General features: G+C 37.5%; 1 protein-coding gene across 35 annotated transcripts in view; it reads left to right on the top strand.

The window, feature by feature from the left end:
• Nucleotides 1-1,194: 1,194 nt before the first annotated feature.
• mbnl1 (muscleblind-like splicing regulator 1) overlaps nt 1,195-17,230 on the top strand; it is a 57,527-nt gene continuing 41,491 nt past the window's right edge. For 8 of the 35 annotated variants that reach the window (XM_084411611.1, XM_084411605.1, XM_084411601.1 and 5 more), the window contains exon 1: nt 14,159-14,355. The gene's annotated coding sequence lies outside the window, so the exon portion shown is untranslated. Of the gene's footprint in view, nt 1,289-4,231; nt 4,451-14,158; nt 14,356-14,917; nt 15,218-17,230 lie in introns of those variants that run through there. The other 27 variants (XM_084411612.1, XM_084411602.1, XM_084411591.1 and 24 more) reach the window with 10 other exon arrangements.

The following is a 17,230-nucleotide window of genomic DNA, read 5'->3' as shown; positions in this document are numbered from 1 at the left end:
TATCTCTACACATAGGTACCTATTTAGCATTGCCATAGAAAGTAATCATTTCTGGGTCGGACACTTCATAAAAGAATCCGTGAGTTTTCATCTCATAATTATAATAATTGGTCAAGAAAGCCAATTATTATCAAATGTTGCATAATTTTGCATCTCCCCATAAACAAAATGAGTCATCAATAATTTGGGCCATTCTTTTAAATGTGCATATATACTAAAAGTTTACCCTGTTCAAAGTTTTGTGATCGTTAATATTTTTTTATGGTTTTGAACGAAGCCTCTTATGCTCTTATGCTCTAATAATATTTCGTAATATTTCTTTTTTTTACTGTATTTCTGATCAAATTTTTTTTAATATGTTTTAAATGCAATTTATTCCTCTAATGCAAAGCTGAATATTCAGTATCATTACTCCAGTCTTCAATGTCACATGATGCTTCAAAATATGTTCTAATATGCTGATTTGCTGCTCAAGAAACATTTCTTATTATTTTCAATGCTGAAAACTATCATGCTGTTTTCAGGATACTTTGATGAATAAAAGTTCAAAAGCATTTAGTTGAAATAGGAATATTTTGCAACATTATAAATGTCTTTACTGACACATTTGATCAATTTAATGCACCTTTGCATAATAAAAGTATTCATTTATTTTAAAAATAAACTTTTGAACGCTAGAGTAGCCTATTTTGTCAACTTGCACTAGTGCACTATAGCATATCCATGACCTCAAAACTCACAGACATGGACTATATGGACCATAAAACTCCAATTATGAAGTCATCTGGTCTTTAACTGCATTTTAATTGCATTTGAGCGATGACTAACCGACATTAGGACAAGAAAATGGCCTTGTTACATAATAGTTGGTGCTCTAGGTATCATCAGCGAGATATCAATAACTGCTGATGTTTCTGCTTCGAATCAGTGCTTCTGTTCATGAATCAAACGGATGAAACAATAAGAAATGCATAATGCAGTTAGCTCAAGTTGTTATAGATCAGGACTCTGATTGGCTGATCAGCATCTGCTGACCTCACATTCACAGGAGATGATTTGTACAGCATGTTCATACTGCGTTGTGACTCTCTCCTTTTCTCTCCCTCTTTCCCTGCCTGCCGTGTCTGCTCTCTATCTCTCCTCTCTCCATCAGCTGAGGCAGGAATGCACCAGCTGTGAGCCGTACTGCAGTGCCAGGGGACTGTAAATAGGGACGGACTGAGTGTGCTTCCTGTCGGCAGACAGAAGAGAGGACATACGGGACTGGATCTGAGCGGCTCAGAGTCAGGTAAGACCGTGTGCCATTACTCAAGAGGGCTAGACGAGGACTTCCTGTCCACCGGTGGCTCGGGAAAGCTATTGGAATGGGTATTTCACAAGCTAAGGATATTTGGCGTCCTGATATTCAGCGACGTGCCAGGTTAGAAGTGAGCACGGAAAGGTTTGAAATGAGGCATTGTGTGTTGAGCACGCTTTCTTACTCTCTGTGGTTCATTTCTTCATGTGAGCCTTTCCTTTCCATGCACCTCTTTTTTCATTCCTCCTTTTCTGTCTTTCTCTGCATCACTCGAAAGGTTCTTATAAGCACCTTTGGTTCAGCAGAGAAAAGTATTTTATCTGCACACATTTTTTGTTGTACATACTTATAATGGTTATTTTAAAATTAATACATTTTGGTTGTTACGTCATTGGTTCAGAACACTGTATTGGTTTTAAGTACCATCCATCGGTTTTACCAGTAGATGAATGGTTCTTTGTTCTGGTGCCTTCAAGAACCACAGATTGCTTCTCTTTGGAAGTTCACTGGAATCATTGGAACATAAACAGTTATTCTATTCCATAATAAGTACTTACAAAGATTCTCTTATGGGACTATAGGTACTTTAAGTGTCTCCTACAGTACGTTCTCCTATGTCAATGGTTCGCAACCACGGGCCAGGGCCAGCTAGGGAACCTAAACAAACTTCCAAGGGGGTCTCTCAAGATGACTTAAAATTATTTAAAATAAGACAAAGCAACTATTGAAATAAGCTAAAACAACAAAAAAGGAAGGGACTTTAAATATTGTTGTGGCCTTGAAGTTAAAAATGTTGAAATCCACTGTCATTGGAACATATGGAATGTTTATAACAGTTCTATGGCATCATGAGAATCTTTAAAAACGTCCTCAAAATAACATAATTGGAACTAACTTACTTATTGGAATTTTATTATTATTTAAACTAAGTTTTGATGATATTTTTATATTTTCATATTTTATTTTATATTTAATATTTCTAAAACAATTTTTTTTATTTCAGTTAGAAATGTTGGTGCTTCAACATAAACTTGTTTCAGTTAAGCCCTGTTGTTACAGGGTTTGTTAATAAGGGAAGAAGGAGGCGGGAACGGGTGAATGTTAAACAACTTTAATAATAAAATAAACATAAAGAACAAAAGTAAAGTTCTAAAATACATTTCGAAAGTAAATAAACTAAAATACAGCACCAACATAAAGTCCAGGCCTGGTCCTCTCTCGTCCTTCACTGTGGTCACTCCTCCTTTTATCGTTCCGGATCTCCACCGTGGGACTGGAGACCGGTGTGGCACGCAGGTGACGCTCATTAACACTCGCTCCACCGGCCTCGCTCGGTTCCCATGGCTCTTGGCTCAACAGGCTGCTCACTGCAGAGCCATGGGCGGAGCTTGAAGTCCTGCTCCCTCTCTCTAGATATAAACTGGGCGTAATGGGTGGAGCTACAAGGTCCGACCACACCTTAACCCTACCCATATCTCTATCCCTCCACCCATTAGATCCACAGATGTGGAGCTTGTCTAGGTCAGACTAATATGATTTCATATATATTAGTAATTTCCCTCCAGAATGTGTGTTTTAACTGCAAGAAAACTGATTTGTTGTCTACAACATGGAATAACATCCGTGAATGTCACTCATAAACATTACTAGGTACCAGTTGTGGGAACGCCCACTAGCGACCAACTCGCCAGCCACTGGCGACATACGCAGCTTTAGTTGACCATATTCTACATCTCTTAGTCCTTCCCAATACCTAAACGTAACAACTACCTTACTAACTATTAATAAGCAGCAGCATTTAGGAGTTTGAGGCAAAAGTCGTAGTTAATAATTAGTATATAGTTAGAATTAGACCCTAATCTAAAGTGTGACCAAATGGCTTTTATTAGTTTTAGTTTTAGTTAATAATAACACTGTACTGAGGAAATAAAATTCATGAAATTCAGAAAATCATTGATTATCATAGCTCAAAAAGTTTGTTCAATGGCATTAGGATGGAGGCTTTTTTGTATGAATATACTAGCCTTGAATCTGTTTTTCTCTCTCTTTCTCACTGTCATTAATTGTCATTAGTGTAAATAACACCCGAGGGGTTGCGTTAGTGGGACGTGTGAGTGTTTTTAGATCAGGTGAGTGAGTTTAGAAGAGGAACTCTACCATCGACTCAGTCATGTGGAACGTCTGAGATAACACACCTGGCATGAGTGAACTGCAGACCTCAAGTAACCTCACACACACACACACGCACAATGCATGCATGCATGCTAATTCACATGCAAACACAAGTGCATGCTTTCACACACACGTACATTGTTTTACATACTAAAACAACGAATGCATTTATTTGCATTATAAAAGAAAATAACAAACCAGCTGGCATTTATTTTAAAGAAAGACAGCACAAACACATTTTTCAAGCAAAACATTTCACAAAAAGAAGTTTGTCACAGTAGGTTTTCAAATCTCTTGTTCCACTTTTAAGCGTGACTCACGTTCAAATAGTTTTTCGGGGCTTCTGTATAAAGCAAACACAAGCCTCTTCCTGTGCAAGGCTATCTTTAGCAGTGTATGAGAGTTGTTTCCTCTTTTTTGAAGGTTTGACTTTTAGGACGAGTAAATTAGTATGAGATTTTGATAAGTATCAGGATTATAGCCGTGTTTTCACTACGCTCGGGGAAAGTGTTTACGTGTGAGAAACGATTGTGGATTCTATGGCAAACTTCTTGAGTCTCTGAGGAGGGCAGTAGGGTTTTCTGGGTGAAAATGACACAGCTCTCTCTCTCTCTCTCTCTCTCTCTCTCTCTCTCTCTCTCTCTCTCTCTCTGCGGCTGGTACACCCAGATGCAAATAAGATAAAAGTAGGTTTCCATGGCGATAGAGAGAATGATCGCTAAACACATACACACAGTTGCTTCAGTCCGTGCTTTATCATGTGATCACACATTGAAACCATAAACACACACACACACACACACTTACACATCTTAATGCAGTGTTTCGCATGCATGCTACTCTCTGCTTGGTTGTGCACTGTGACACACCGGGGCATACGTTAGTATCTGGCCCAGAATGCATTGCGGTAAGCCACATTGGCTGGTGACCCATGTGTGAGTTCCTGTCTCACTCTCAGTGGAGATACTGCACCACACACGGGTAAGAACTTACCGAATGCAAATAGAATCAAATATACACATTTACTGAAAATGTTTTGTTTACGTATATTACTAAATTTGTATGACTGAGAGAGAATATCTGGAAAAATGTGCTTTTCGTACTGATTTTTTTTTATATATATATATATATGCTAACAATTGCACACTGCGATGTAGATTTTTGACCTTTTTTTAATTGTGAGTTGTTTGCTGATTTACACTTTTAATTTAGAATGTTGTTTCAGCAATTTGTTGATGTATACAGAATGTATATACTGTACACTGTAATTTATGGTAAAAAAAAAAAAAAACAGGTTGATTTGTTTGCCAGATTGTGACCGTAAAATAATATATTTTTCAGCCATTTTGATTACTATATATTTTACAGGTCACATAAACATAAGCATATAAATATTAAATTAAATACTATACATTTAGTAATTAGTAAAATCTAAATTTTAAAATATATTCAAATAAGTATTTTTCGCTGTGTATGGTAAGGTTACTTATTGTACGCTTTAAAATGTACATAATTTTTTTGTTAAAATTACTATCATTTTTACAGCATGTATTCTGACATGCTTGATCGCTTCCTCTTGTGTCTCTTTGTCTCGAGAAAGTGCAGTTTCTAGTATGCAAACTATTTACATGGACTTTTACGTACGTGTCTTTGGCACTTTGTAAATTTCCATTTTATGAAGTTGCTGGACTTTGTTGAAGAGTCATAATAGCTACTAATCGCTCACTCTCCTCTGATGTTGCCCCACAACTTATCTGATTATATTTAAAGTCGGTTTCAAGAGAATCAGGGGTGTGCATCTGCTGCCAAACGCCATTGGCCGTGTAAAACACACCAGCGAATTTGCCTCAATGTATTAGAGCTTTGAAAGTGTATAAGTGCATTCAGCTGTTTTTCTCTTTAGGACACTCTTGAGAGGTGTTTATGTAAGGTGTGACGTGATATTTTGCATTTTGTTTAGTGCGATACATCTGTAGCTGCTGATAATATTTGGCGGGAGGAGATGAGCAGCCGTTCTGTTTAGTCATTGAGAGCTGTTGTCATTCTTTCCTGTTTCTCTCAGTCTTAACACATCTCGCAAAGTAAATGAAATGCTTCTTTCTCAACACACGTTGGGTCAAACAGTGTTAGGCTTTGTTAGGTTTTGCAAGACTGTGTTCCAAAAGAGGACGTTTGCAAACTGAGAACTTCTCACTCACAGTTACTCATAAACTTCCTGTTTTCTCGCTGCTTGAGCAGTTTGAGCGAGTGAAACTAGTTTAGTTTCCTAATTTAGCAACTGTGGAGTCTTTGGTCTAATTTTTTATGTCAAACAGTTGTAGTACATAAAGAACAATATATTTTATAAATTAATTGTATCTTAATGAAGAAGGCATGTATGTATATGTATGTGTGTGTATATATACATATACATATATATATATATATATATATATATATGAAGAGTTCAGATGCAAAAGCCTCTAAGTGCCATCTGAAATTTTCTTCTAAAATTATCATTTTTATCAAGCTCGTATATTTAAGTTCAGTAATTTCACTTAAATGGGAATGAAAATGACCTATTAATTGTCATTTAAGTGAAATTACTGAACTTAAATATACGAGCTTGATAAAAATGATAATTTTAGAAGAAAATTTCAGATGGCACTTAGAGGCTTTTGCATCTGAACTCTTCATATATATATATATATATATAGGGCTAGGCGATATGGGCAAAAATATTATCACAATATTTTTTTCCCGTGTCATACGATATCGATATTTATCACAATATTTATTTACCATTAATGGGGAAGGAATTGTTTTCCACATATTTGTTAGACCTTGATAATGAATGTAAACTTGTTTGTTCACAATTAAACTACATAGAGTAGCTAACTTTTAATTTAGATTTTAGATTTAATATTTTCCCCCAAAATTCTGTATTTTCCATTTTTTACCCTGGATCACAAAACCAGTCATAAGTCGCACGGATATATTTGTGGCAATAGCCAATAATACATTGTATTGGTCAAAATTATCGATTTTTCTTTTATGCCAAAAATCATTAGGATATTAAGTAAAGATCATGTTCCATGAAGATATTTTGTAAATTTCCTACCGTAAATGTATAAAACATTTATTTTTGTGAGTGAATGCAGCACAGTCGGGAACATAAATGGAAAACTTTAAAGGCAATTTTCTCAATGTTTTTTTGCACCCTCAGTTTCCAGATTTTCGAATAGTTGTATCTCGGCCAAAAATTGTCCTATCCTACCAAACCATACATCAATCATATACGTCAGATGATGTATAAATCTCAATTTAAAAAAATTGACACATATGACTGGTTTTGTGGTCCAGGGTCACATTTTATTCTGTGTTTTATGAATTCATACAAATTTATATAAACTTTAACAATTTGATCAAGATTATAAAATGCAATCAACTGAAAATACTGAAACTTTTTTTTTTTTTTTTTTAATAAGATGCTGCACAACAGAACTGTAAACATTTAGCTGTATATAAAGCATCTGTGTTGCTACCAATGAGTAGATAGGCCCCCTGAGATCAGTAAACCTGGAAAACACCTTACGTTTTGCTGTCTTAGCATTTCCGTTTACCACTGCTTTAGATTATTCAGTGCTATATAATGAACCGGCAGCTTGAGAAATCCTTTAACAGTGTTTGCAAACCGATTATTGTATCATCAAAGATATTTCTGCTAGAAAAGTGGTTCTAGCATTGTGATGTAGGGCACTGCTTTAGTTTGGGTGCTTTAGTAACACAAGGCCTGAATGCCTTCGATAAATCAGTAAAGTAGGCCAGCACAATGCTGCTTTTATCAAGGACATGTGAAACATCACCGGTGACTTTCAGCAATGCATCTAGACGGAGATGCCCAACTCTGAAACCTGAGTCGCATTTACGCTATTCAGATGATGGCTGATGTCTGTAAGCTTCATCTTTGCGTCCAGCAAAATGTGCTGAGAAACAGCGTAATATTCCGTAAAGCAGGGATGTTACTGAATAATTTAATAGATCATTTAGCTTCGAGTATCTCTGTGCAGATAATGTGATAAAATATAAATTATGGGAGCGAACGGAAAGAGAAAGGGTGTGGTTTGCAGGGTTTACACGAGGTTATTCGATGGCGAGATGAGCTGTACAGAGGTGTCCAGACTTACTGAGTAACGAGAATATTCTCTAACCCAGCAAGAGTTCACATCCACCAGCCAGCACAATTTACAGTATCCTGACACATACCAGTGCTGAGAGAGAGAAACAGGCATCGCTATAAAACACTGAGCTTTTTTGTGCACAGAAAATTTCTGCCTTGTTCAGTGTGTGTGTGTCTGTACTTTGTTGGCACATATTCAGGAGCTACTGTTGAAAATGAGGCAAACGGAGGCGTCGTTCAATGATCTGCCCCGTGAAGGTTGATAAAGATGGTGCCGCAGTTGTCTTTGTCACCTCATGGTTTTCATTTCCTGTTCAAAAGGCAAACTTCCTGTCTCTGCACCATGTACAGGTGTGACTTTCATATTTTGCACAATTCAAAATGGCCCCGGTTTCACACAAGCTGCATGAGTAACTCTGTGATCTCCAAATGTTTCTTTTAACATCAGCAGGGACTTTTTCTCCGCACCACCATGCTTAATGTGGCGGGCCGAGCAAAGCCAGACCCAGTGGATGTGGTGTATACTCCCCGATATACTCCACTCAATAATAAAATAAACACAGAACAAAACATGACAGTGTGAGAAAACAGCAGTTAAGAAAGCATCTGATCATAGCGATGCTGCAGATATGTTTGCACCAGCTCTACAATTCGGCACTCCAGTCAAGTCATGTCACGTTTATTTATATAGCACTTTATACAATATAATGCTTTAAAGCAAGCAGCTTTACAGTTTTATCATGAAAAAACACGGTCAGTGGCTGCGTTTAAGTCAATTTATTTTATTTTATCCTCTAACTTCCCTCCGTCTCGTTCACTCGGATATACGTCATTGCTTATGTTGCATGAGTGCCCACTACTGGCGGGACCCTTGTAATGGGTTTATGGAGCTGATTTATGATTTATAATTTTTTTCCTTGTAAATTTGTTTACGCACCATTCTATAGGCCTGTATGTATGCTTGGGCTGCATTTATAAACATTTACACCATGGTCTGTCTGACCCGACCGTTTAATCACCGTTCTACGTTACTGCGCTGTTTTCATTGAAGCACACTCGGAGATCGCACTGCGCGCACACAGAAACATTCAGGAGCGTAGAAACTTGTTAACGCTGCCTCGTGACTTTTAGTAATAAAATAGCTTCCCTACTGAATTGCTCAATTATATTTCTCAGCTATGAGGGGGTTACATCGCTATTTTGAACTAATTAAACTCACAGCTTCATTTTTAATAGAGAGATACGCTGAACAGACGCAGGTACGCAAATCTCATCTCTCTCTCTCGCGCGCGCTCTCTCTATAATTAATTCAAATAAATGCTATATTTCATTCATTTAAATAAATGTAATCTTATGCACTACTTTATCTCTGTGTCTGATTCAAAGCGGGCAGAATGCTAGACCTAACGAGCCGTATCTGATGAAAATAACAGTCATTTTTACCCTTACGAGCAAATATTGCACTGCAAACATCAGTAACAGCTTTAAGTTATCAATGCTGGCAAATGACCATGGTATAAGCGGGATAATTCACGGCTGTGCATTAAACGATTTTAATGCACGACGTGGAGGTAAAGAACCACCCTACGCGAATCGTTCACAGCAGTTCATACAGAACACGTTTTCGGCGCACCTTTTCCATTGTTTTCTATGTTAACATGCGCTAGATGGACATCTTTGACAACTGCACTCATGTCTCGCAAAGCAAAACGATGTAAAAAATATTAAAATAGAAAACATTTATTTTCAATTTGTAATAATATTTCACAATATTATTGTTATTACTGTATTTTTGATCAAATATATGCAGTCTTGGTGTGCATGACAGACTTCTTTCAAAAACATTTTGAAATTCTTACCACTCCCAAACTTTTGAAGGTTATTGCAGGTCAGACAATCTCTTCTTGTCTCAACTGAGTGTTCTTTGCCAGAATATGCTGCTTTGAGTATCAGACGTTATATCAATAGTCATACATCTACTTTACACCAATATACGCTCTTTCAGTAAACTATAAACTACCAATCCCAGTTACTTTGACTTACTGTGTAAACAGCCACGCCCAAACACTTTCACTCCTTTCTTTGACCTGTTTGCTCAGACATGTTTAAGCTGTAAATGGTAACGCATTGAAGAGAAACCTGTGAGAGATGGTACAGTATAAGGGGTTGAGGGGGAGAGAGAGAGAGGAGGACATCTGTGTGATTGCAGTAAGAAAATTCCTTCTGAATGCGTGTTTGACGATCATGCGTTCGTCTAGATGTCTGTTTGGTGAGTCAGTGTATTTGGCGAAGAGAGGTCAAGAAAACTGTGAATGTTCTGATGTCATGAAGCCAAACCAACATAAATCAGGTCACCCCAGACACAGCTCGGGCTTTAACTCACTTTTCTATCCATTGATATAAATTGTTTGATACCGTATTATGTTCACATACAGATTCCACACAAAAACACGGTCCACATAAATATGCATTCATTGTGCGACTGTGTGTGTGTGTGTGTACCTACGTATTTAACTATATTGTGGGGAATAATTTGTTCCCAGAAGTGGCCAAAACCTGACAAAATCTCAAATAAACACCCTTTAGGAACGTCTTCATTTGTAAATCTGGTATAAAAAGTAATTTTTCAAATGCAGAAAGTTTTGTGTGATGGGTAGGTTTAGGGGTAGTGTTAGTGTAAGAGGACAGAATATAAAGTTTGTACTGTATAAAAAACATTATGTCTATGGAATGTCCCCATTTAGTGTGTGTGTGTGTGTGTGTGTGTTGCTGGGGAAATTACTCTGAAACGGTAACTTGCCAAACTACAAGATAATCATAATATAAAGTAGTTACATTATTAATACAAAGCTGCCCTTTTGAAAAAGTAGCTAGCTGCGCTCCAACATACAAAAACTACCGTATAGCTATTTAATATCTTTATAAATACACACTACCATTCACAAGGTTTTGAAAGAAATTCAATCTTTTATTCAACCCCCTACTCTTATAAAACTAAAGTCGAAAGTTTAGTGTTGTACAGGAGCTTTCAGTATTTACACGATTATTTACATGAATCACTGCGAAAAAAACTGAATTACTGAAATGAATCAGACTTCCCAGCACTGCAATATTCAAAGCTTGACTGTTTTGGAAACAGTAAAATAAAGTTGGGTTACTGATTATTTTTTTTTTTTAAGATGCTAGAAAAAGTTACCAGCATCGATACTTTTAGCTAGTTATTTTTGATCTGCCCACTGGTGCTCACCCATACACAGTCATTTAGAGAAATGCACATGTAAAATTATGCGGATGCAAAACTTGAGAGTGTTTGGCCATTTTAACAGTCTGCTAATAGAGTTCCATTTGTCATTCAGCTTGAGAGCGAGCGAAAGTCATTTCAGTGGAAAGTATGACCATATTCTCTTACTGTGTGACTATTTTTGCCACTATCGTCACTCTTAATATTAAAACAACCTTTTAAAAGTATGAGGACACAAAAGTATACGGAAAGGAAGAAGACAGGAATTACTGGATAAGACATATTTTCCCTATGTGTAATATCTGAATGAATCGGTCAGTTGAGGGAAATGGGGAAAGAGGTAGGCAGAGTGAAATGAGAGTGTGTGTGTGTGTGGTTGTTAATATAAACCAGAGTTGGACTGTTCCCTTGGTCTTGGAGTCAACAGCATAAATTATCATAAATGTATTGCTGATGCCAGCCAGAGGGTACCTGAACAGGCTAACCATTTTGATATCGGGCCTAGTGTAGTTCACATGACTGTTTTAAATTATTAGGTAACTAAGTAACATTGCTTTGGTAATTGTGTATGACCAAAATTGCATTTATTAGGTGAACCACCCTGATGTCTAGACATGGGGAAATCAACTTTACAATTATACTTTTTACAAGAATTTACAAAAGTTATTTCCATTTATATTCAAGTAAGGGTATGTTTTTATTATTATTATTATTTACAAATAAGATATAAGCACAAATCTGAAACTATGGTAGATGCTAAAATAGGCATATGCATAATAGGTTATTTATGGTATACATGACAAATGTTACAGAATCCACATTTACAATGCAGGTTCCAGTCTGAATTTAATTAACATTTCTAAACTTGAGTTTAAACTGGTGCAGTAGTCTTTCATTTAGTTAAGTTTAGTTGCCAAAGTTTCAAGTATCAAATCTTTGAAAGATACTTAGGGTTTTGTTTAAAGCACTTAGTATATATTCTACTTTTTTTTTTTTTTATCTGTAAAATTATTTCCATCTACTCAGTTACTCAAATTATCAATATAAATTTCTCTTGGACATAAAGACATTTTGATTGGCATTTAGGTTTCACTTTCCGCATTCTGCAATAATTTTTTTAGGTTTTTGTTGTTTTCTGTTTCTGTTTCAGCTTCAGCACTAGTATATCAGCCATCACAGATAAACAATTACCAACTTTTTCAGATAAACCCACCCTTAAATTTATATACATGCATTTTGGCAGAAATGCCACTTAAAAACAACAATTTTGGCCTGAATGAGCTGCAAATGGGCCAGACTTATCCAAATTGTCCAACTGCAAAATGGGACAACTTGCCAAGTTTAAATTATTTTCTCTGTTAATTGTAACAGTATGTCACATAGAGCTCAAGCTGCATTGAATATTCATTTCTGTTCAACTATATGAATATGAATATTCAGTTTAGTTGTTAATGTGTTGCTAAATGTGGTTAAAAGTGATTCTGAGGCTGTTGATAACAGATGTATAAAACAAACATCTGTCTAAAAGACTAGTATGTCCACTGTATGTATAACAGTGTTGTTATTATTAACTAAAAAAAAAAAAAAAAAAAGTTTGTTAATTGAAATAAATCTGAACTACAATAGAATATAAATATTAGATGGAAAAACCTAAACTTAACTTAAAAAACTTAAGTGAAATAAGTTTAAAGGGGTACTCCACCACTGGAAAAATGGGCTTTCAATACAATTCGGCTGTCTATACTATAGACAGTTGATTTTTTTATTTTTATTAATTTTTTTATGCACTGGGCTTGTTGCCATCCAAGGCCACTGCCACCAGTCTGCTATGGATACGCTTACCAGAGTCAAATACCGCCTTGCTTTAGTAGGAAATACCTCTTAGCAAACTTGTATTGTTCCCAGGTACAAGAATTCAAAGAGTTAACCTTTAGTAAAATTTCGTTTTAGGCAGCGGCTAAAGGCGGCAAAGAATCATAATTTGTAGTCAACATTTCGAACTGGATGACCACTAACACAGTGTTTTAGGACAAAGAAACTGCCTCTTTTTTTTTTACAAAAGCCCTGGAGCTGTCAAAAGGATTTTTTATGATAAATAAAGGTAAATTTCTCGGTCAGGGTAACACTGTGAATGAATAAACATTGTTCGTTTACTACCAACAATGTAGCAATACATTGCAATAATTTGCAGGTTGAAAATCTGCAAAGCTAAAAACACAAAAAATAATGACAAAAGCAAAAAAACACAATTACTAAAACTTCAATTAAAGTAGAAGTTTTTTAAAGTAAAGTATATAAATAATACTAAAGTAACACTGGTTGTATAGCCCTTTTTAGCAGTTTTCTGCCATGCACATGCTGTTGATTGTAAAGCCAAAAAGACCCAGGACACACCTGAGCTTTTCACATATCCGTGAACCGTCTGCGTAAGTGAATCTCTAATCAGTTCTAAAAAGAATTCCTTGTGTTTAGTGTGTGTGAACAAAAGCAAGGTTTTGCACACACAAAAAAGCTGATTGTCTTTTATTATAATAATTATTCCATTGTGAGCTATGTACCATTTTTTCCAGTAGTCTGATGGAGTCATAACCGCAGTCGTTGCTGGGCGAGGCTCAAGTATGCAAATAATGCTATAAAGCATTTTTTTTTTTTTTTTTGAAGATAATGAATTAATGCCCGAGTTTCAACGCTTTATGGCCCTCCAGGAAAATATTGTTTAGTTTGAAGGGACTCTAAATTCCCGGCCATGTGGGAGTTTGTTAGTATTAACATCAGTGAAATAAATGAAGGCAACCCAGTTCTCCTTTGTGTCATTTAATAAATAGCTTATGGTGTAAATATATCATGCTTTTCAAAGCGGATTATAGGGAAAACGCCTCATGCAGAGTCACTGCGATGATATGTTCCTCTCCTGAAATGACCGTTACCCATATTCAGAGGCAAATGAAGCCCAAATTCTCTCTTTCCTAGCAGCAGATAACTTTGTCGCACAATGCACCAGGTGTACAGCTGTGTGTGTATGCGTGTCCCACTGCAGTCTGGAGTTGAACGCAGACAGGCTCCTGGGAAGGCACGATGTAATCTCACAAGCACACTCGTTTTCTTTTCTTTACCTCCCTTTCCTTCCTTTTGTGCCCTCCCCTTCTCATTTTCTTCTCTCTTTGGTTAGGAACTCAAAGCATTAGCAGCAGCGCTTCCTGGTTGTGTGGGTGGGCGGTTCCAGTGAACGTGATTGGCGCTTGAGTTCAGTGCTCTGCGCAGTGCTGATGTTTCTCGCTCTCGCAGGCTCACACACACACTCACACACACAGTGGCGCAACCAGCAGCCACACGCGCTCTGCTGTCTCTCTATCTGTCTCTCTCTCTCTTTCTCCTCCTCTCTGAGAATGGTCCACCCGGTGCCTGAGGCTCTGCTGTCGCGGCCTGCCGCCCGTGTCTGATCTCTCACACACATACGCGCACTCAATAGTAATCATGATGTGAGAGGTAAGAACTGCTTTTTCTCGCGCTCACGTTCCTGTCTGTCTCTCTTTCGCTGTTCTAACAGCCGAGGCTTGAAGCATTGCACCACTTTTGCACGCTTGCTGTGTGAGGATGGGGGGTTGTTCTGTGTGTGTGTGTGTGGGCTGCCTTTGACTTTATAGGGTGCTTTTGTGGTTAACTGGAGTTTGTTATGTCTTGGGGACTGCAAACAAATCTCAGCAGTGTTTTTTTCCGCGTACTAAAAAGTTGCGGTTGCATCTGTGCGTGTGCGTTTGGCAGGAAACGTCCCTCGCGCAGGTACTCCCCCACCTCTCCGCGACCGGCTACTTGTTTAGACAGTGGCAACCGTGCGATTGGTTAACTGTTGAGCCTGAGAGCACTTCTCCTTTTTTAAGCCCCCCTCTCGGGTCTCACTTCCCTTCTGTTTGTTTTATGCGCGTACCCAGCGTGTGCATGTTTTTTTTCTTCTTTCTTTTTTTTGCATACGCTCTTGGGCTCTGTCGTAAGAGCCCGAGAGCTTCTTTCCACTCCCCTCACATGTAAATTACGTGTGACATGTTTAACTGCTGTTTCCTAATATGGCTCGTGCTAGATTTCAGAGCGGTAGGACCCAGTCAGGCACCCTGGGACTGCACAGGGGCGTGTGTGCGAGAGCGTAACTGTCTGCGAGAGGGAAAAGAGAGGGGAGAGAGATGTTGACGCAGGTTTTCACTTCTGTCTGAGTGCGTCACTCTTCCATGCAGTCATGTAAGTAAACGCTGAACACGCTCTCACTGCAGAGAGAAACATATGGATTCGAGCTCTCGCAAGTCTGCGCGTCGGCTGCTCGCGGTGGTTTTCCTGCGCTAAAGGGAAACGTAAACATGTAAGAAAAGATTGCTTAAGAACAGGTTATGCTGACTTTTAGGGCACTTCATAGGCGGGTTATTGTTTCATCGTGCTGCAGACTGTTAAAAATCAGAAAATGAGAAAAGAATATCGTCGCTGAGAAGGGTGTGTGTGATTAAAGCCATTGTTTCAGTTGTTTGAAGATCATGGTTTTTTTTGGAGGGGGAGGAAGGAAAATAAACAAATAATCTGTCGGGGGTGGTCTGGCGCCAAGTCTTTGGGTTTTGTCGACGGCACGCTGTAGTTGAGAAAGTGAAAGTGTCAAGAAAATAAGCACATGCTGGAGACTTTATAGGGAAGCACACTTCACTTTAGTTCTCTGTAATTCACTTCAGATTCTGTTCAGACTAGCTCTAAATCTTTTTTTAGCAGAATTCTGCATTAGTAAACCGTGAGTAATCATGGATGCAGAAATATTTTTTGTAAGTGGTTTAATGCTAGCTATTATAGGTTACACTTTATTTAAGGTGACATAGTTACATAGTACTTACTCAAATAAGTACTGCGTAAAACGAATTAACTGCATGTACTTACTATAAAGTTAACGGTTAGGGTTTGGTTTAGGGTTAGTTACTTGTAAATATGCATAATTTGCTGTTATTACTATAGTAATTACATGTAGTAAAGTGTAACGACGTCACCTTAAAATAAGTTGTTACCCTATTGCGACTGTTGCGACGATAAACATATTGCACCTGCGTTAGGTATCGTAGCACATCTGGTTGTTGGCGCCATCTCACATCTTATCCTAGGGTTTTCTTGCTTTTTGTCTTTGCTTTTCTGTGGTTTTCAGATGCTAGACTTTCATTTGCCAAGGAATGCTTTGTGTTTTTGCATGCTAATGATGCCTGCTGTCTTTAATGCCACTAATGAAATATGTCTGATGACGACTGCATGTTGAATGTATCAAGATGTTTATGCGCTTAACATCTAGAGGGCGTTGTAGAAAAATACTTGTGTTTTAATAAAACTCGAAGTCTTACCGTACTGAACCATTGTCATTTGAATAGTTAATAAATAATATATTGAAAACCATTAACCTTCGACCTTTTCGATTCTCACAGCTTTGCAGAACGTTTGAGGGTTTATAAACCGTGCATGTTTCTCTGAGTTACTGGGTAGAAGGGCTTTGTGCTGTGTAACCATGGTGATGATACTATTTTCAACCCTTTCCAACATGGCAATCATCACCTACACACGTCTGAGTCAAACGATGTAATGCTGTGGTTTAGATAACCATCTCTGCTGCCCGCACACCTTTCTGATCGAGCACTCCACCCAGATCCAGGCCAGTTCCTTCATGCATGGAAAAAATGCTGATTTGGGTTCTGCTGAATTTGGAGTAAATATAATCAGTATTTTAGAGCGTTCACATCTTGCCTGATTCCAGATCAGAAGCATTTGAGTTCTGAATTGCAGAGCGACATCATAAAGATTCATTCTATATCTCAGATTGTGGTGGAGTCTAATAGGTTCTGAAAAATGAGCTGTAGGCTACTTTAAGGTTGTAGTTATGTGGTTTGGGGATTTTTCTGAAATAAACATACAGGTTTGTTTTTGAATGTTTATTTGTAAGGTTTGGTCATAAAAATAAAGGTGATGTGCATCACATTAGGTTCAACACAACCTTAATTTAGTGAAAAAGCTGAATATTTTGTATTTCTTGGCATTTTTGGTTGTATATGGTTCTTTAGAGATTTGTAGAAGTTCTTGATGTTACATTCATCAAGTTCTTTAGATCAGCTGATTGGTTTCCGTGTTCTTCAAGTTCATATTATGGTTTTCTAAAGAACTAGAGTTCTTTGTGGAACTTTCAGGTTCTATGACATCATACTGTAAAAATCCTTCTTGTTTCTAGTTTTTAGTTCCTACAGTATATGGTTCTGTTTATAAAAGTGTTGGTGCAGGTCATCATACTTTTAGATCCTTAAACGGTAACAGTTTCCCATATACTTAGGTATTAGCTGTTATGTTTACAAATGTGAACCAG

The sequence above is a fragment of the Rutilus rutilus genome, assembly GCF_951802725.1.
Source record: "Rutilus rutilus genome assembly, chromosome: 6".
Taxonomy (NCBI): domain Eukaryota; kingdom Metazoa; phylum Chordata; class Actinopteri; order Cypriniformes; family Leuciscidae; genus Rutilus; species Rutilus rutilus.
This window is presented reverse-complemented; position numbering and strand designations above follow the sequence as displayed.